The following is a 15,524-nucleotide window of genomic DNA, read 5'->3' on the forward strand; positions in this document are numbered from 1 at the left end:
ACGGTCCATCACAGATTCATTGATGCTACAATGGATAAGTTGTGTGCGCCATACTTCACAGCAAATGAGCAACATCTTTTAAGTACATCATACTCAGAAAAGGAAACACTGCCGCTATTATAAAGGAGCGAGAAAGGGCATGGCAAACAATAGCGGATCGACTGAATGCTTAAGTAGCTACTGAAAACGTCATAATTATACATTCAAGGAGTTACTTGTCATTTGCTCAAATGAACAACTGTAAACTTAAAAATGAACAGTGGAAGTCAATGTTGTAACATGTGTGAATCTGACAGCTGATTAAATTATGTTACTCTTTTTTGTTACACATCCTATCAATATTTATACAGAACAAACATGACTGGACCAAAGAGGACCTGGCAACAGGTCAAGATCAAATATAAGAACATTTTGCAGACTGGTAAGTGTCTGATAAATTATTGACTATAATGTATAATTGACTTAGAAGGTGCCTGCTCACATATTTTATTCTCTTACTTGGCATTCACGCCAGAAGAAGAGCTGGCCCTCGATATAAACAAAGGGAGGCCTGTTTTAGAAGGTATCCAGGGGGGGACAGCCACTGACTCTGTCCCACCCATGGAAACTTCCCCCTTCATACACGGTACATTTTTCCACTACTGCATATGCAACGTAATCAAACATTTTTGTAGATATGGACTGACTGACATTGTCTTGCAGTATCTGCCAACACACTTTCTCTTGTGGAGCTACCCGAGGATAACATTAATCCAGTGAGTATTATTCATTAAAGGCATATAGGCTAGGCACCTGTCAACAATAGGTTAATATGAGTTTGGTTAATGTGGCAGGGTGAAAGAACTTCTGCAGCAGACGATGAGGAGACTCTGTCAGTAGACTCAAGAAGGCTGGAGGTATCATGTCACTCTTGTGGAAATACTTTAATTTAATTCATAATGGAAAAGAAGTCACTGATGTGATGCTCATAGAAAATATCATATTTATAACAGGACTCAGATGGTGTACTGCCTGAGAGCTAATCTGGGAACATAGTAAGTATTAACTGAACATTTACATTTACTCATTTGGCAGATGCTTGTATCCAAAGCAACTGACATTTGAGGAACAACATACAAACAACATAGAAACAACATTCTTGAGGAACAACATAGTAAAGTAAGAGATCTATGAGTAACAATAGATATGAGCGCTAAATATTTGTAAGAGCTACTAACACATAGGCCTACGGCATCAATGGGATAAAGACCTAGGTGAAGCAGTAAGATTGAACAAATAGTGCAATCAAGACAACAGGACATCTTACTATGCACAATTCATGCCCTTCTAATTGATATGTTTCTTACAGGATTCAAAAACTGTCAGAGGTCTGTACAGCATACACTTAAAAAAACAAATTGAATTGGCAGACATACAAATCAAATATCACAAAAGAAAACTGCAGGAATTGGACCTACATATTTGAAATCAAAAGAAACACACTAAAGAAACTGGACTTGGAAATCCAGAAACTACAAAAAGAAGTAAGTTATGTTTCAATGCACGCTGTAAGCATGACTGTAGGCTCCTGCACAACTTATTAATCATTCTTTTTTTCTCTCCCAAGCTCTCGGCAGACAAGTGACCTCATTAAAAGAAAAACATTGTGACATCCTCACCTTTGTTGAATACACGAAAAAGCAATAAATCAACTGAAATAGTTAACAACGTATTGGTCTCTGATCAGTCTGCCATTGACATTATCTGGAAATATTGCCGGAATTACCCAGTCCATCTCCAAGGCCACTCTAGGAGCCCGTTCCTTCCTGAGACAGGCAATGTTGTGAAGGACAGCGCATGCAACAGTGATATCACAGGCCCTGTCTGGGTTGACCCTCAGGTGGTGAAGGCACTTGAAACGGGATTTAAGAAGGGCAAATGCCATTTCTATTCGGCCCCTTGTTCTTGCATGGCCAAGATTATATGTGCGTTGTGCTGCTGTCTGGGGGTCTGCAAAGGGTGTAAGTAAAAATGTCTGACAGGCATAACCCTTGTCTCCCAGCAGCACACCAGAGAATTCACCTGAGAACACAAAGTGTTATGGTTACATCAACGTAGAGTAAAACCTTTGACAATGTCATGATGGTCAAGATGCTCATCCAAACAAATTGGGTGGCTTACCTTGTGATAGTCGCTGGTTAATTGCAGAGGCCCGAAACACTCGGGAGTCATGGACTGAGCCAGGCCACTTTGCCTCGATATTGCTGAAGATTCAGTCAGCATCAGAGATCATCTGAAGCAATAAGTGTTGAGGTCATTTAATGCACATAATAAATGTATGTAGTTGATAGTAGGTCTAATCATAACCCACTCTTACCTGAACATTGATACTATGAAAGGATTTTCTGTTAACAAAATCACCTTCATGTGCACCAGAGGGGCGTTTTATCCTAATGTGTGTGCAGTCCAGCACACCAATAACATTAGGGAATCCTGTATCAAAAAAGGAAAGAAAAGTATTCCACCTGTTCTAAAGTTTCTTTTGTGATGTGTAGCCTAATTCATGTTACCTGCAATGTTGTACAGGTCCTTCTCAAAAAATTAGCATATTGTGATAAAGTTCATTATTTTCCATAAAGTAATGATAAAAATTAAACTTTCATATATTTTAGATTCATTGCACACCAACTGAAATATTTCAGGTCTTTTATTGTTTTAATACTGACGATTTTGGCATACAGCTCATGAAAACCCAAAATTCCTATCTCAAAAAATTAGCATATCATGAAAAGGGTCTCTAAACAAGCTATTAACCTAATCATCTGAATCAACTAATTAACTCTAAACACCTGCAAAAGATTCCTGAGGCTTTTAAAAACTCCCAGCCTGTGTCATTACTCAAAACCGCAATCATGGGTAAGACTGCCGACCTGACTGCTGTCCAGAAGGCCATCATTGACACCCTCAAGCAAGAGGGTAAGACACAGAAAGAAATTTATGAACAAATAGGCTGTTCCCAGAGTGCTGTATCAAGGCACATCACTGGGAAGTCTGTGGGAAGGAAAAAGTGTGGCAAAAAATGCTGCACAACGAGAAGAGGTGACCGGACCCTGAGGAAGATTGTGGAGAAGGACCGATTCCAGACCTTGGGGGACCTGCGGAAGCAGTGGACTGAGTCTGGAGTAGAAACATCCAGAGCCACCGTGCACAGGCGTGTGCAGGAAATGGGCTACAGGTGCCGCATTCCCCAGGTCAAGCCACTTTTGAACCAGAAACAGCGGCAGAAGCGCCTGACCTGGGCTACACAGAAGCAGCACTGGAGTACCCACAGTCAGTGATGGTCTGGGGTGCCATGTCAGCTGCTGGTGTTGGTCCACTGTGTTTTATCAAGGGCAGGGTCAATGCAGCTAGCTATCAGGAGATTTTGGAGCACTTCATGCTTCCATCTGCTGAAAAGCTTTATGGAGATGAAGATTTCATTTTTCAGCGCGACCTGACACCTGCTCACAGTGCCAAAACCACTGGTAAATGGTTTACTGACCATGGTATTACTGTGCTCAATTGGCCTGCCAACTTTCCAGACCTGAACCCCATAGAGAATCTTTGGGATATTGTGAAGAGAAAGTTGAGAGACTCAAGACCCAACACTCTGGATGAGCTTAAGGCCGCTATCGAAGCATCCTGGGCCTCCATAACACCTCAGCAGTGCCACAGGCCGATTGCCTACATGCCACGCCGCAATTTCTTTCTGTGTCTTACCCTCTTGCTTGAGGGTGTCAATGATGGCCTTCTGGACAGCAGTCAGGTCGGCAGTTTTACCCATGATTGCGGATTTGAGTAATGAAACAGGCTGGGAGTTTTTAAAAGCCTCAGGAATCTTTTGCAGGTGTTTAGAGTTAATTAGTTGATTCAGATGATTAGGTTAATAGCTCGTTTAGAGACCCTTTTCATGATATGCTAATTTTTTGAGATAGGAATTTTGGGTTTTCATGAGCTGTATGCCAAAATCATCAGTATTAAAACAATAAAAGACCTGAAATATTTTAGTTGGTGTGCAATGAATCTAAAATATATGAAAGTTTAATTTTTATCATTACATTATGGAAAATAATGAACTTTATCACAATATGCTAATTTTTTGAGAAGGACCTGTAGAATCCCTCCTTGATATAGTTCATTCTTCTGTGGCCGGGGAAGGTTATCAAGATGTGCGTATATCCTTTTAATGCCAAATACACACTTCTGATGGTGCGGCAAATAGTGGCTTTGGATAGTTCTGCATATAGGAACATACCACTAGCGAAAAATCTGAGCCCAATACAGATCATCTGTGAAATGGTCAAGGCATGGCTCCTTGCGGTGCGGTGCTGAATTTTGGGACCCAACAGTCTGCACAGGTAGCGGATGCCATCCCCAGAAAAGCGGTAACGCTCTTGCAGGTAATTGTCGGGAAAGCCAATGGGTCGGACCTGTCCTGAAACACTCTTTCTTGTCTGAAAGCCCTTCTCAATATAAGTGCTTCATCATCTACGATGTCATCCAAAAATGGGCATGCTATTGTAAAGGAAGAAACATGTGTTTAGAGCTACTTATATTGCCTGACTTGATTGACAACCCTTTGCTTCTTTATCAGCCATTTCTCTAATTCCCTCATCACATACAATAGCCTATTAAAGACCTATCTGTCAAACTTAGAACAACAGCAGTCTTCAAAAACACAATTGAACAGTAACAATGCCCATATGGATAATTATTATTATAGTTAATAATGGTAGGCTACCATCATAATGTTACAATAATAATAGTACTTGACTGAATGCCAATATGTATCTGAGGTATTTTAATGCAGGCTGATAAAAATTGCGCTGAACACATAGATGACAAAACACATTGGTTTCTGATCGGCGTGACCGCTGACTGAACAGATAAGGCACCAGGATTGACTAAGCCTGGCTGTTAGCCTGGTCTGGAGCAGGCTAGCTGCACAGAATAAATCACCATGGTAACTTATGTGCTACTGCTTTCGTGAAACCGAGTCCCGGCTTAATTCAGCCAGGATATCTGGAAAATCCCGGCTTAATCCGCTATCTTGGTTTTGTGAAACAGCCCTCAGGTGTGCAGCATTTGTACTCAAACCCACACGACGACTTATTTTTCCAGCATGCAACACCTGAGGTGAAAAAAAAAGATCATAACATTTAACATTATCAATGATGTTCTTGTTATGCATTTTATTTTTTAATGTTAATATTTACTTTCTAGCCATAAGAAGTGTACCTGATTCTTGAAATTGTCATCCCCAACTATGCCCCTGAACCATGAGCAAGCCAATGACAGGGGCATGTAGGCAGCATCTCCTTCTTGAAGAACAACTTCAAGAAGTATGTTCTTCAGCAACGCTCCTGATAACTGTCTGAAAAGATAGCAACAGTTAGCAGAGGCCGTTAAAAAATGTTAAAAAGCACATTATATAACATTATTCAACTACCTTGAAGATGAAGCATGATGGAGGATGTTGTGGTTTTCAATCTTTCTGAAAAATAACTTCGCAGAGATCTTTGATGCCAGAAATAATTAGACTTTATTTTCGAACGCCGTCCCGTTCCATAGAACGGCGCTCTAACGCTCTCTGGCCCTCTGGCCTTCCAGTGCGCGCCCCCGAGTACATTTTGGTTCAGAGTTATATACATACTTCTTCTTCCAAAGAAGGTAACACACCCTATAGATAGTTTTGGGTAAAGGTCTTTTACCATGTGACTTCTCAGAATAGAATTTTCTGCAGCAAACAACATTCCATTCAAGGTCTTTCACATACACAGAGGAAATCCAAAGTCACAGACAGAAGAAATAATTGTGTCCAAATATATAGCAAAATTACTTGTTTTCTAAATAATAAAATCTTCTACATTCCCTCCTCTGAGGCTTATTAAGCCTCACATTCACTATCTTTTTTCCAGAGTGTAGTTTCAAAATCCAGCTCCCTCAGTTATGCTACCTAGTGACCCAACTGAGTCACCCATTCTCCTTTCCAATTACTGGATTAAGCCACCACACTCCGGAGGAGCACTCGAGCCAAACATCTTCTTCCATACATTTTTATTTCTTTTAGTTGTTCTTTCTTTTTTGTTTAATGGAAAAAGTAAAAGAATCGAGGTCTCCTAGTCAGACAAACTGAAACATTGTTATAAGTGTGTGTATACCTTTGTTCTTGCATTGCATGTTATTGTCACAGTTATGTAGAGTATATCAAACATAAAAGTCTCTTATACTATTGAAAGTTTTCTTGCGGTGTAGATATCCTCTAGGGTCTGGCTCATCAATCATCTTCTTCGTCCTCAATTCCTCATTTACTGGAATCAACATCCAGGGTTTGTAAATATCAATTTGGTTGCCCTCTCAAATTAGCTTTCATTATCTTTTTTCCGCATTTTCATTCGTTTAACCGTGGTTTTCCAACTAGTGATCTTAATATACAAAGTACACAACAGAATAATAACCCACTTTTAATACTGCATTTCCAAAAACATCTCTAATTGAGAAAATCATAATTTTCCAAACTTTTCATTAAGTTTTCCTTAACTTTTGCTCTTAAGTTTTTCTTGACTCAATCGCTAAATTTTCCTCCCTGCACAATATTATTTAGTAAAAGTGCAACACTGATCACCAAACATAAGTCATTCTACTTTTTTCACATAATTGTTTTTCTCCTAATGCAGACAAAGCATTATAATAAATATCTGCTTATTATAGTAGTTTAATTAATTTATTATGCATTTTTTTTCTACTTGATCCATATGGCTATTAATTCAAAATATGGCTGGGTAAACATAACTATCATTTCTATCGCTTTTTATGAAAGAATATCAATTCTTAAATTCGAAGAATCCATCTTTTAGTCAGTCAATTTTAGTGAACAGAACACTTTACACCTATCTAATAAATTGCAATACATTTCGCTTACTTTCTATTTTATTACCAAATTTAAACAATAAATTCCATTTTGACCTTTTTAATCTCGCGTGTTGATTCTCATTCTCATTGTAGCTCCTCAGTTCAAGACTAAACTGAATACATTTTTTTTTCATTTCTACTAATTTCTAAATAAACTATCATGAATAAACTAATTATGTCTCATGTAATCACTCTAACTAAGAAAGCTTCAGAGCAATGTTACATTTATCTCACAATAGTCATTCAATAAACTCATTAGACAATTAGAAAAATAACTCTAGAGAACAAGTTTTTGCACTCTTACATATTTCTTATATGTACATTTCTTTTTCTTTATATCTAACAATCTAAAAGTTTGTCTATCAACCATTTAAACCATTAGCATTATAACTTAATTATTATTAAAACTTCCTTGTGTTCGTATGCAACTTATTTTTAATTTTCAATACTTCTGTTTAGTTGACATATAATCTGACCTTATTTCTGATAGACTTCCAATGTAAGGATTACTTCTGTTAGAGATTTAATTTCTGTTCCTGTCCCTCCTCTGTTGATTTCATTGCTTTTACCCATCTATATCATGTCCACATGGTATACTGATATATGGCCTATTTTTGTCGCTATTCTTTTCTTAACTTTGTTTTTGCCACAAATTTCACAAAACTTTGCAAAAATGCCTTTTAATTTAAAATGCCTTTGCCTTTAATTTTAACTTTATTTTAAATTTTAATTTCCTTGCCTTACTCCCCCCTTTGCGCACTGGTTTAAAACCATTGCGCATCTGGACTGAGAATATTCAAAAGTATTCATTGGTTCGACAATCTGTCCTTCATGTGAAATGCTAAATATCTATTTTTTGACCCCCCTCTGGTGCCATTTAGATTGTTCATAAGGGCTTGTTTGTTACTGGATTTCAATAACTTCCTCTAAGTCTATAAACTTTCTATCGAGCACTACTTGTAATATAATTTTAACTAATCAATTGCATATTGAATCAAATTGTATTCTTAATTTAAATCTAATATTTGTGAATACCCAATGTTAATACTTGTTTTAATTTCAACTGTAGCCTTAAATTAATTAAGTATACCCTTGTATTGACAAGTTACATCTGAGTACCCTTAAAATGTATTTTAAAGTTATTTTTTTCTAATTTTTTCCTTCATTAATTGTCTTAATTCCCATTATGCTATATCAATTGTTAACATTATTTTAGTTTCTTTTCTTAATTAGTCATTATCATTGTTTTCTATGTTGCGTAATTTATTTTTCTCCGCAATAATTTTTTGTTTTGATGGGGTTATTATTAAGTTGCTACTGAATCTATTCAAGGGCTGAACATCCAATCATAGGAAAGTTGGTTGATGTTGACTATTGTTTGAGCTTGTACTCATCTCTGTTGAGTCTCTCTTTTGCACAGTTCTTCTCATTACTGTGTTTCTGGTCAAGTTTGTCTTTTCTTCCATTCATGACTCAAATGTCACACTGTTGATCACTTCTTCTGAAATTACAAAGCACAGTTACTGGTTCTTTTTGTTAGACTTGTTCCAGAATCCTTCCTGGAATCGAGCTGCTGCTATCTGTAAATTAAAGCTTAATTATTTTTGTTAGTGAAAACAACATGTGATTTCAATCATCTGCTCATCTGTCCCATTGTCCTTCATGATGTTACCTGTAGAAAGGTCATGTGGGCTGAGTGGTGTCCTTTCTGCTTTCATTAACAGCAGGACTATAATCCATATATTTCTATTTGTTTTTCATAAATTTGACTTTTCATCATTATTTGCAACTTATTGCATTTTTCTCACAATAAATTTCCAATGTACTCTTAAAATTAGTCAATTCAACTCAGTTATCTCTTTGTCTTGAGTTCCACTATCAGCACATTATTTATTAGGCATCTTGGACAATACTCAACCCACTTTGACAAAAGTTACAAGACAATATTTCATACTTTTGACATAGATCAGCTCCATCATGATATGCTGAAAAGAAAGGCAGACATGTTAAGCGCTGCGCATATGTGGCACTGTTTTTTCTCTTTTTATTTTTCTCTTTTCATTCTTTGTTTTTTCATATTGTTACTTCAGTTCCTGACCAGGAAATTCAACCAAATGCATCCATGGTCATTATTTTACTGGGCAGAATTTGCCCTGTGGGCCCACATGTTAAATTTTAAATACAGCTGTATTGGCAAAATAATTGTTTTGCCTTAGTGTCTCTTCAGACACCATCTCTCACTCATTCACACTCAGTGTCTCTCACACACACACTGGCCAGCATACACTCTTGCAGGTTGTGCTCTAAATGTGGCATCCTATAATTTTAGCCAAGGGTTGATCAGGTCAACACAGCTATCTCAAACACTACTGTGAAGTGTCAATGATCATAAGGTTTAGTTTAACACCGTTGTTATAATCCTTTTTTTCTTTTTACAAATTCTAATAGACTAAGTATTTTAGAATAATAAGCCTGCCAATTGTAATTTTTCAAATACATTTTGTCATTTGTTTTTCTGATTTTTCCTATTCTTTTTTGTTTTTTGCTCATGAGCTGCTTTAAGAAATAAATTGGAGATCTCTGCATAATCTTGGATCCATGGCCAACAACATTTCCATCTGATTATCCCAGTTTTGACAGCATTTTTTGCGATTTCATAATTTTGGACTTTTGGAGTAATTTTTTCTCCAATCTATATCTCTAAAAACTTAGCAAAACAAAATGGAGTGACCAGTATCATTGTTTTGCAAACAATAATAATAATTCTTTGACATTTTGCGTCTATCTTTTTCTTTGCTACAGAATAATTTTTCTCATGCTTTTAGCCCTATAGTTGTTTCATATAATAGCCCTCACTATAACAAATCCAGCCTCAGATTGAACTATTTGGTGAGTTGAGCACCCACTTGTCTCTTTCAGTGTATTTTCTTTCTTTTTTATATGGCTGGACTTGAACCTACTGGAAAAGCAAAGAGGGTTAGTTTAGCAGAGAATATAAAGAATTGCTTATGAGACCAGTGAATAATCAGAATGAATAAAGTTAATATAATAACTAAATTTGAAGCAGTCTCTAGAGTGATCATTGAAGTTGCCACACCTGTGTTGTCCGTAAGGGAAGGGTTTCGGTCAGTTCTTCTGTTTTTAGATTATCAGTCTGTTAAAGCTTCTTGGCTGTCGCTCTGCATGTGTCGTCAGCCTAGCTGTCACTCAAGGCTTGGTGTAAACTGGAATATTGGCTCTGTTTTTTCTCTGCCTCTGCTGAGTTTGGGCTTTTGATAGATTTTGCCACAGCTTTGCATCTCAGGATTTTCCTCTTGTCCTCAGGAAAAAGTCTCCAGTGAAATAGTGAAAGTTTCACCTTTTCCAGCATTAAACAGTCTTTCTCCATGCTAAGTTTGCCAGAGAGTGGTCATCTTCAGAAGGGGAGCTGAACGCCCCTCACCCTCTCTTCTTCTTCTCTCTGCAGTCGTGTCTTTGACCTTTCACCTCTTCCATTCGACACTGAAGCCATCTGAAACTTGAACACTCAGAGAGCTGCATAGATCAAATTAGTCTTTATAAATATTTGTTCCTGAGCTATTAGCTCTTTATCTAAATTCCACTTTTTAACCATCTTTTTCCTAGTTCTTTTATACTATATAATAATCACTGGTTGACAACAGCAGTTCTCCCATTCTGTTTTTAGTAAAGCAGTTCTTCGTTGCAGCTAAGCAAGCTATTTCTTCATTGCAATATCAGCAATAATCTAACTTTGATTTTCTGAGTATAATACAATTAATTAATTTTCCCTATCATAAAATCAGCCTTCAATCTTTCTCCTATATTTGCATGCTGTGCTCAAAATAATCTAACATGGTGAATCAACTTTTCCTCACCCATTTCCAACAATTCACATTTACTACAATTCTAAGATTGCTGTAAATTATTTATGACTGTTGAAACTTGGTCACCCAATCTTGTTCACTTTTAGCACACTGCACAAGTTATTTTTTCATTAGCACATACTTAATTATCTACAATAGAATCATTTTTCTCTCAATTTGTCTTCAGGGATAATGAGATACAAATTTTAGACGTCTTCAGATATAAGATATAATATATTAAGCACGTGCATTCTTATTTATTTATCCATTAATATATATCAGTCCATTTATTAATATATATTTTATACTTTAACTTATTTATACTACAATAATCTGCAAGACTAATATCTTGAAACAATTGTTTTCTTTTACTATTTCCTTTACTTTTAATACTCATTTATACAGTACTTGTCCCTCAAGCACATTCACACATTCCTTGTCCCCTATTTTTAACCACAGTCACAGTCAAGCAGACACACAGGACAGGATCCTACATACACACACAGAGCTATATTCTACTCACAGTGTTTCTCACTGTTTTTACAAACAATACTTCACTGAATAACTTTAAACTATCACAGACCTCTGCGATTCACTTCCTCCGACACAACAGAGTCATATACTACATAGCTTTTCCGTACAGTCCCTTGTTAACCTATAACAAGGCGGTAGCCAAAAGCTAAACTTATCTGTGCAATATTCGCCATCCTTCCAGGCCCTCTTGGCGAAATCCACATAAAACTTACCCAGTCCCTTGTTAACCTATAACAAGGCGGTAACAATAAACCAAACTTAATCTGTGCACATGCAATTAACTTATTATCCTCAAGGCCCTCTTAATAAGTAACACAGAGTTTTGGTAACCTTTACCAGTATACTTAACTTCATCTGTGTACATGCTATCCCATTATCCGTCAGGGCCCTCTTAATAGGAAACACAGAAACCTGATACCCTTTATCAGTATACTTAAATCTATAAGAAACCTGATAACCTCTATCAGTGCACTTGTCATCCTCAAGGCCCTCTTGACAAGAAAAAACAATAATTGTTATCCTTTAACAGTAAACATAAATTCTTACGTACATACGACAAAACCTTTAGCGGCACATCAGCATCCTACCAATATTCACACAATCTGCATCAGATTATATAAACACAGGCAAACACTAACGGGAGCTCCGCCGCGCTATAACACAGTACTTGACATCATCAACAACAATAGACACTTATTTCTAGAATCAAAGATCCTCTTTTCAATTTTTTAGTTCTTTAAACTTGGAGAAGCATTTTAAAGGGTCTTACCACTCTGGCTCACTGGTGACAACACATACTTTTTCAAAAGCAAAAATCTGCTCACCTCAAAGTACAGTGGCCACTGTTGTCTGTGTCGGTCACCAGAGTCGCCTTTCGTGGTTCCTTTTGCCTCAAAACCCAAGTCCCTGTTCGGGCGCCAAATGTTGTGGTTTTCAATCTTTCTGAAAAATAACTTCGCAGAGATCTTTGATGCCAGAAATAATTAGACTTTATTTTCGAACGCCGGCCCGTTCCATAGAACGGCGCTCTAACGCTCTCTGGCCCTCTGGCCTTCCAGTGCGCGCCCCCGAGTACATTTTGGTTCAGAGTTATATACATACTTCTTCTTCCAAAGAAGGTAACACACCCTATAGATAGTTTTGGGTAAAGGTCTTTTACCATGTGACTTCTCAGAATAGAATTTTCTGCAGCAAACAACATTCCATTCAAGGTCTTTCACATACACAGAGGAAATCCAAAGTCACAGACAGAAGAAATAATTGTGTCCAAATATATAGCAAAATTACTTGTTTTCTAAATAATAAAATCTTCTACAAGGGTCATCGTCTTTTAACAGCTCATCCTTAAAGAAAAATATAAGTGGATTAAAATTGTTCTATGATACACATTTTAAATCATCATTAAAATTGATTATGCATACCTTGCTAAAAACAGAGGGCACAACTGGGGTGTGGTCTGCAAAAATGAAGTAATTTAAAATTAGCTGACCAATATTATAGTTACATGATTTGAAACCCGGCATAGTATATGTCTTTTGTTTCATATCAAAGTTCTTACTTTCATATCCAAGTTCAGTTTTTTTCTTGCCATAGGTTTCAGGGAGTGCAGAGCATTTTTCTTCTTCTGAAAGAGGATTAGAATAAAAAAAAGTGATAAATTATCCATTAATTTTTAATTTAATTAATTTTAACAAATGTTTAAATTACATTGCATTGTGGATTACGCAGAAAAAAACATAACTACAATGAAAACAAGTTTTAAAAGAATTGCATGCATTGTACAATTTAGTTAGGAGTTGTATTCTAATATCAAATCCATTTACAAAACGTTTAAGACATTTGCAATTTGAAAATCAATGCAGTCCTAAAACGTACTAAAATTACACTGCCACAATACCTTATTATGGTCTTCAGAATCCATATCTGGAGAGCATATTGTAGAAAAGGAATGCAGAAAAGATCTTGTCATGCACGTTACAGATTTTGTAATTTGTGTGCAACTAAAAAAACTACAGAAATGTATTTGGATACACCTTACCCTTATTCTATTTTAATACATCAAGACTAAAAACAGTGTACAAATGCCATTATGAAATGGTCTTTTTCAGAACTCATAATGCTTTTTTACAAAACTAAAAACTGTACAACAAGCTTACCCCTTCATCTCAACGGCACGCTGACATGTGAAAACGGTTTTCTTCTTTGTTTTCTGATGGATCGCAACAGAACTTACACATTACCGCCACCAACTGTGGAGCATAAACCAATAGCTACTACAACACAGGTGATACTAAATAAACCAATCAAAATCCTCTGGACGTTTGTACAGCCCACTTGCGGCTAAAGCTCCTCCCACTTGCTGCTAACCCACCCATTTGCAGCTGGCTCGGACCTCTCCGTTGATGTGAAACCATCTGTTAAACCTTTAAAATATTTCCTGCAAGTGTTTAGAACATTTTTTATTTGTTAAAAAAGGCTAATAATTACATAACCTTTATATAACATGGCAAAAAAAATACTATTATGCAATAGTATTCACGAATGTAATAGTCATCTAGAAAGTATGAGGATAAGATATAAATAAAAATATAGTTTAGAAAATAACATTCAACAAAACATGAAATGGAAAAGTCTACCTTTATTTTACTCTACATTAATGTATTGATTTTGTAATATCAACCGTCCATCACCAGAAAGCAGCATTGCAACAAATATTGAACAGCATCCCTCACCCCCACCCCCTTATGCCTAGCACAGGCAATCTATAGCACGATCCAATTTAGCTCCAATCATACCTTACCTACCTTTACAATTTCTCAATTACTGGAAATTGTATGTCAGACAGAGAAATGCTGCCAGTTGATGACGTTGGCAGAATGTAATTAATTAGACATTGTCAAGTCTAGAAACGAAGAGTCGTTCTGTCAGCAGATGGCGCTGTATACTTTCACATGCTATTCACCCTCATACTGTTATTAGTAGCCAAATCTTTCTGAATAGAGAGTTGCTGCTAGTGGAGAAATTCGATAAATATCCAGCCAATTATGCTACTTCACAGGAGATTCATATCAGTCATTATTTCTAGTGTTTAATATGGTATCTAGTGTTAAATCATGTCAAGTCACCTTTATTTTTATAGCCAAGCGCTTTATAGCTATTGTACAATACCGATTGTTTCAAAGAAGCTTTACAGGAGTAAACAGGGAGATGCAAACAGAGTTCCGCTCTGCTGTAAAGCAGCTCTAAAAAGCAAAGCGTGTCATGGTTTAGCTGAGGTCAGTTCAGTGCTGATTCAGTTCCATTCAATAATTGTGTAAAGTTCATCAAATATGAAATGAGTTCTCATGAGTTCTCAGTTCTCATCCAGTAGTGACAGTCAAATCTATAATAGCCTATTGAATAGTCTGTCCCCAACTAAGCAAGCCAGAGGCGATAGTGGCAACGAACACAAATATGTCAATCTTTTGTTAAATTGTGTCCTAAATTCCTTATGTATTTGTCATGTCTGTTACCATAAAGTATTTCCTGTTTTTGTATTTTTCAAGTCTGTTACCATAAAGTATTTCCTGCTTTCCAAAAGAAAGATGTTCATCCTTTGCTGCCTCCACTATGACCCATATGTTCGAGGACCATGCAAGCTTCGTTCATTTTAATCTTTCATGTTGTTACATATGTGCCAATAAAATAATAGCATACTTTTAGGGTATACAGATTTGGACCCAATTAAAAAAACTGAGTGGTTTTCTTCCACACCACTACCTCTTTTTCCACTATTCGAAAACTTTACAAACAGCAAAAAACCCGTCTAAGATGGTTCGCTGGTTTAAACTGGTTTAAGATGTTCTCTCAGCCTGACCAAGCTGGTTTTACCTGTTCGATCTTAATAGTACGTATTCCTTGTAGATTATGTTCATTAATAGGCTAATAAGGCTATGTTTGTTTTTTAATGCAAGTTTTTCAGTAACGAAAAAAAAAGTTAATTACAAATTAGTCCGAACTTTTAATTTCACCTAGCGACCCTCGCGAACAGAAATCGCGTTCGATTGAGGATGTAACCATAGCAACAGAAGCCTGCTCGCACGTTTTCCGTTCTAATTAGTATCGGGCTGTTCATCGACAAATCATAATTACAGACATCCTTTAAAACTTTGTAAACGTATTAAATAATTATAGATAGGTATAACAAGTTTATCACAA

The 15,524-nt window shown here is 36.6% G+C and overlaps 2 long non-coding RNA genes across 2 annotated transcripts; both read right to left on the minus strand.

Moving 5' to 3' along the window:
- Nucleotides 1-904: 904 nt before the first annotated feature.
- Nucleotides 905-6,847, minus strand: LOC143729617 (uncharacterized). Its single transcript, XR_013200028.1, has 6 exons — nucleotides 5,468-6,847; nucleotides 5,257-5,392; nucleotides 4,274-5,149; nucleotides 2,357-2,472; nucleotides 2,161-2,272; nucleotides 905-2,061 (listed from the first exon to the last, which is right to left on the minus strand). It is a non-coding gene; the product is annotated as an uncharacterized LOC143729617 (long non-coding RNA).
- A 2,581-nt stretch (nucleotides 6,848-9,428) lies between these two features.
- Nucleotides 9,429-13,538, minus strand: LOC143729618 (uncharacterized). The gene is made up of 4 exons (XR_013200029.1): nucleotides 13,484-13,538; nucleotides 13,225-13,250; nucleotides 12,886-12,951; nucleotides 9,429-12,783 (listed from the first exon to the last, which is right to left on the minus strand). It is a non-coding gene; the product is annotated as an uncharacterized LOC143729618 (long non-coding RNA).
- Nucleotides 13,539-15,524: the final 1,986 nt, after the last annotated feature.

The sequence above is a fragment of the Siphateles boraxobius genome, unplaced genomic scaffold, assembly GCF_051911475.1.
Source record: "Siphateles boraxobius isolate OS27281-9 unplaced genomic scaffold, OSU_SipBor_1 8, whole genome shotgun sequence".
Classification (NCBI taxonomy): Eukaryota; Metazoa; Chordata; class Actinopteri; order Cypriniformes; family Leuciscidae; genus Siphateles; species Siphateles boraxobius.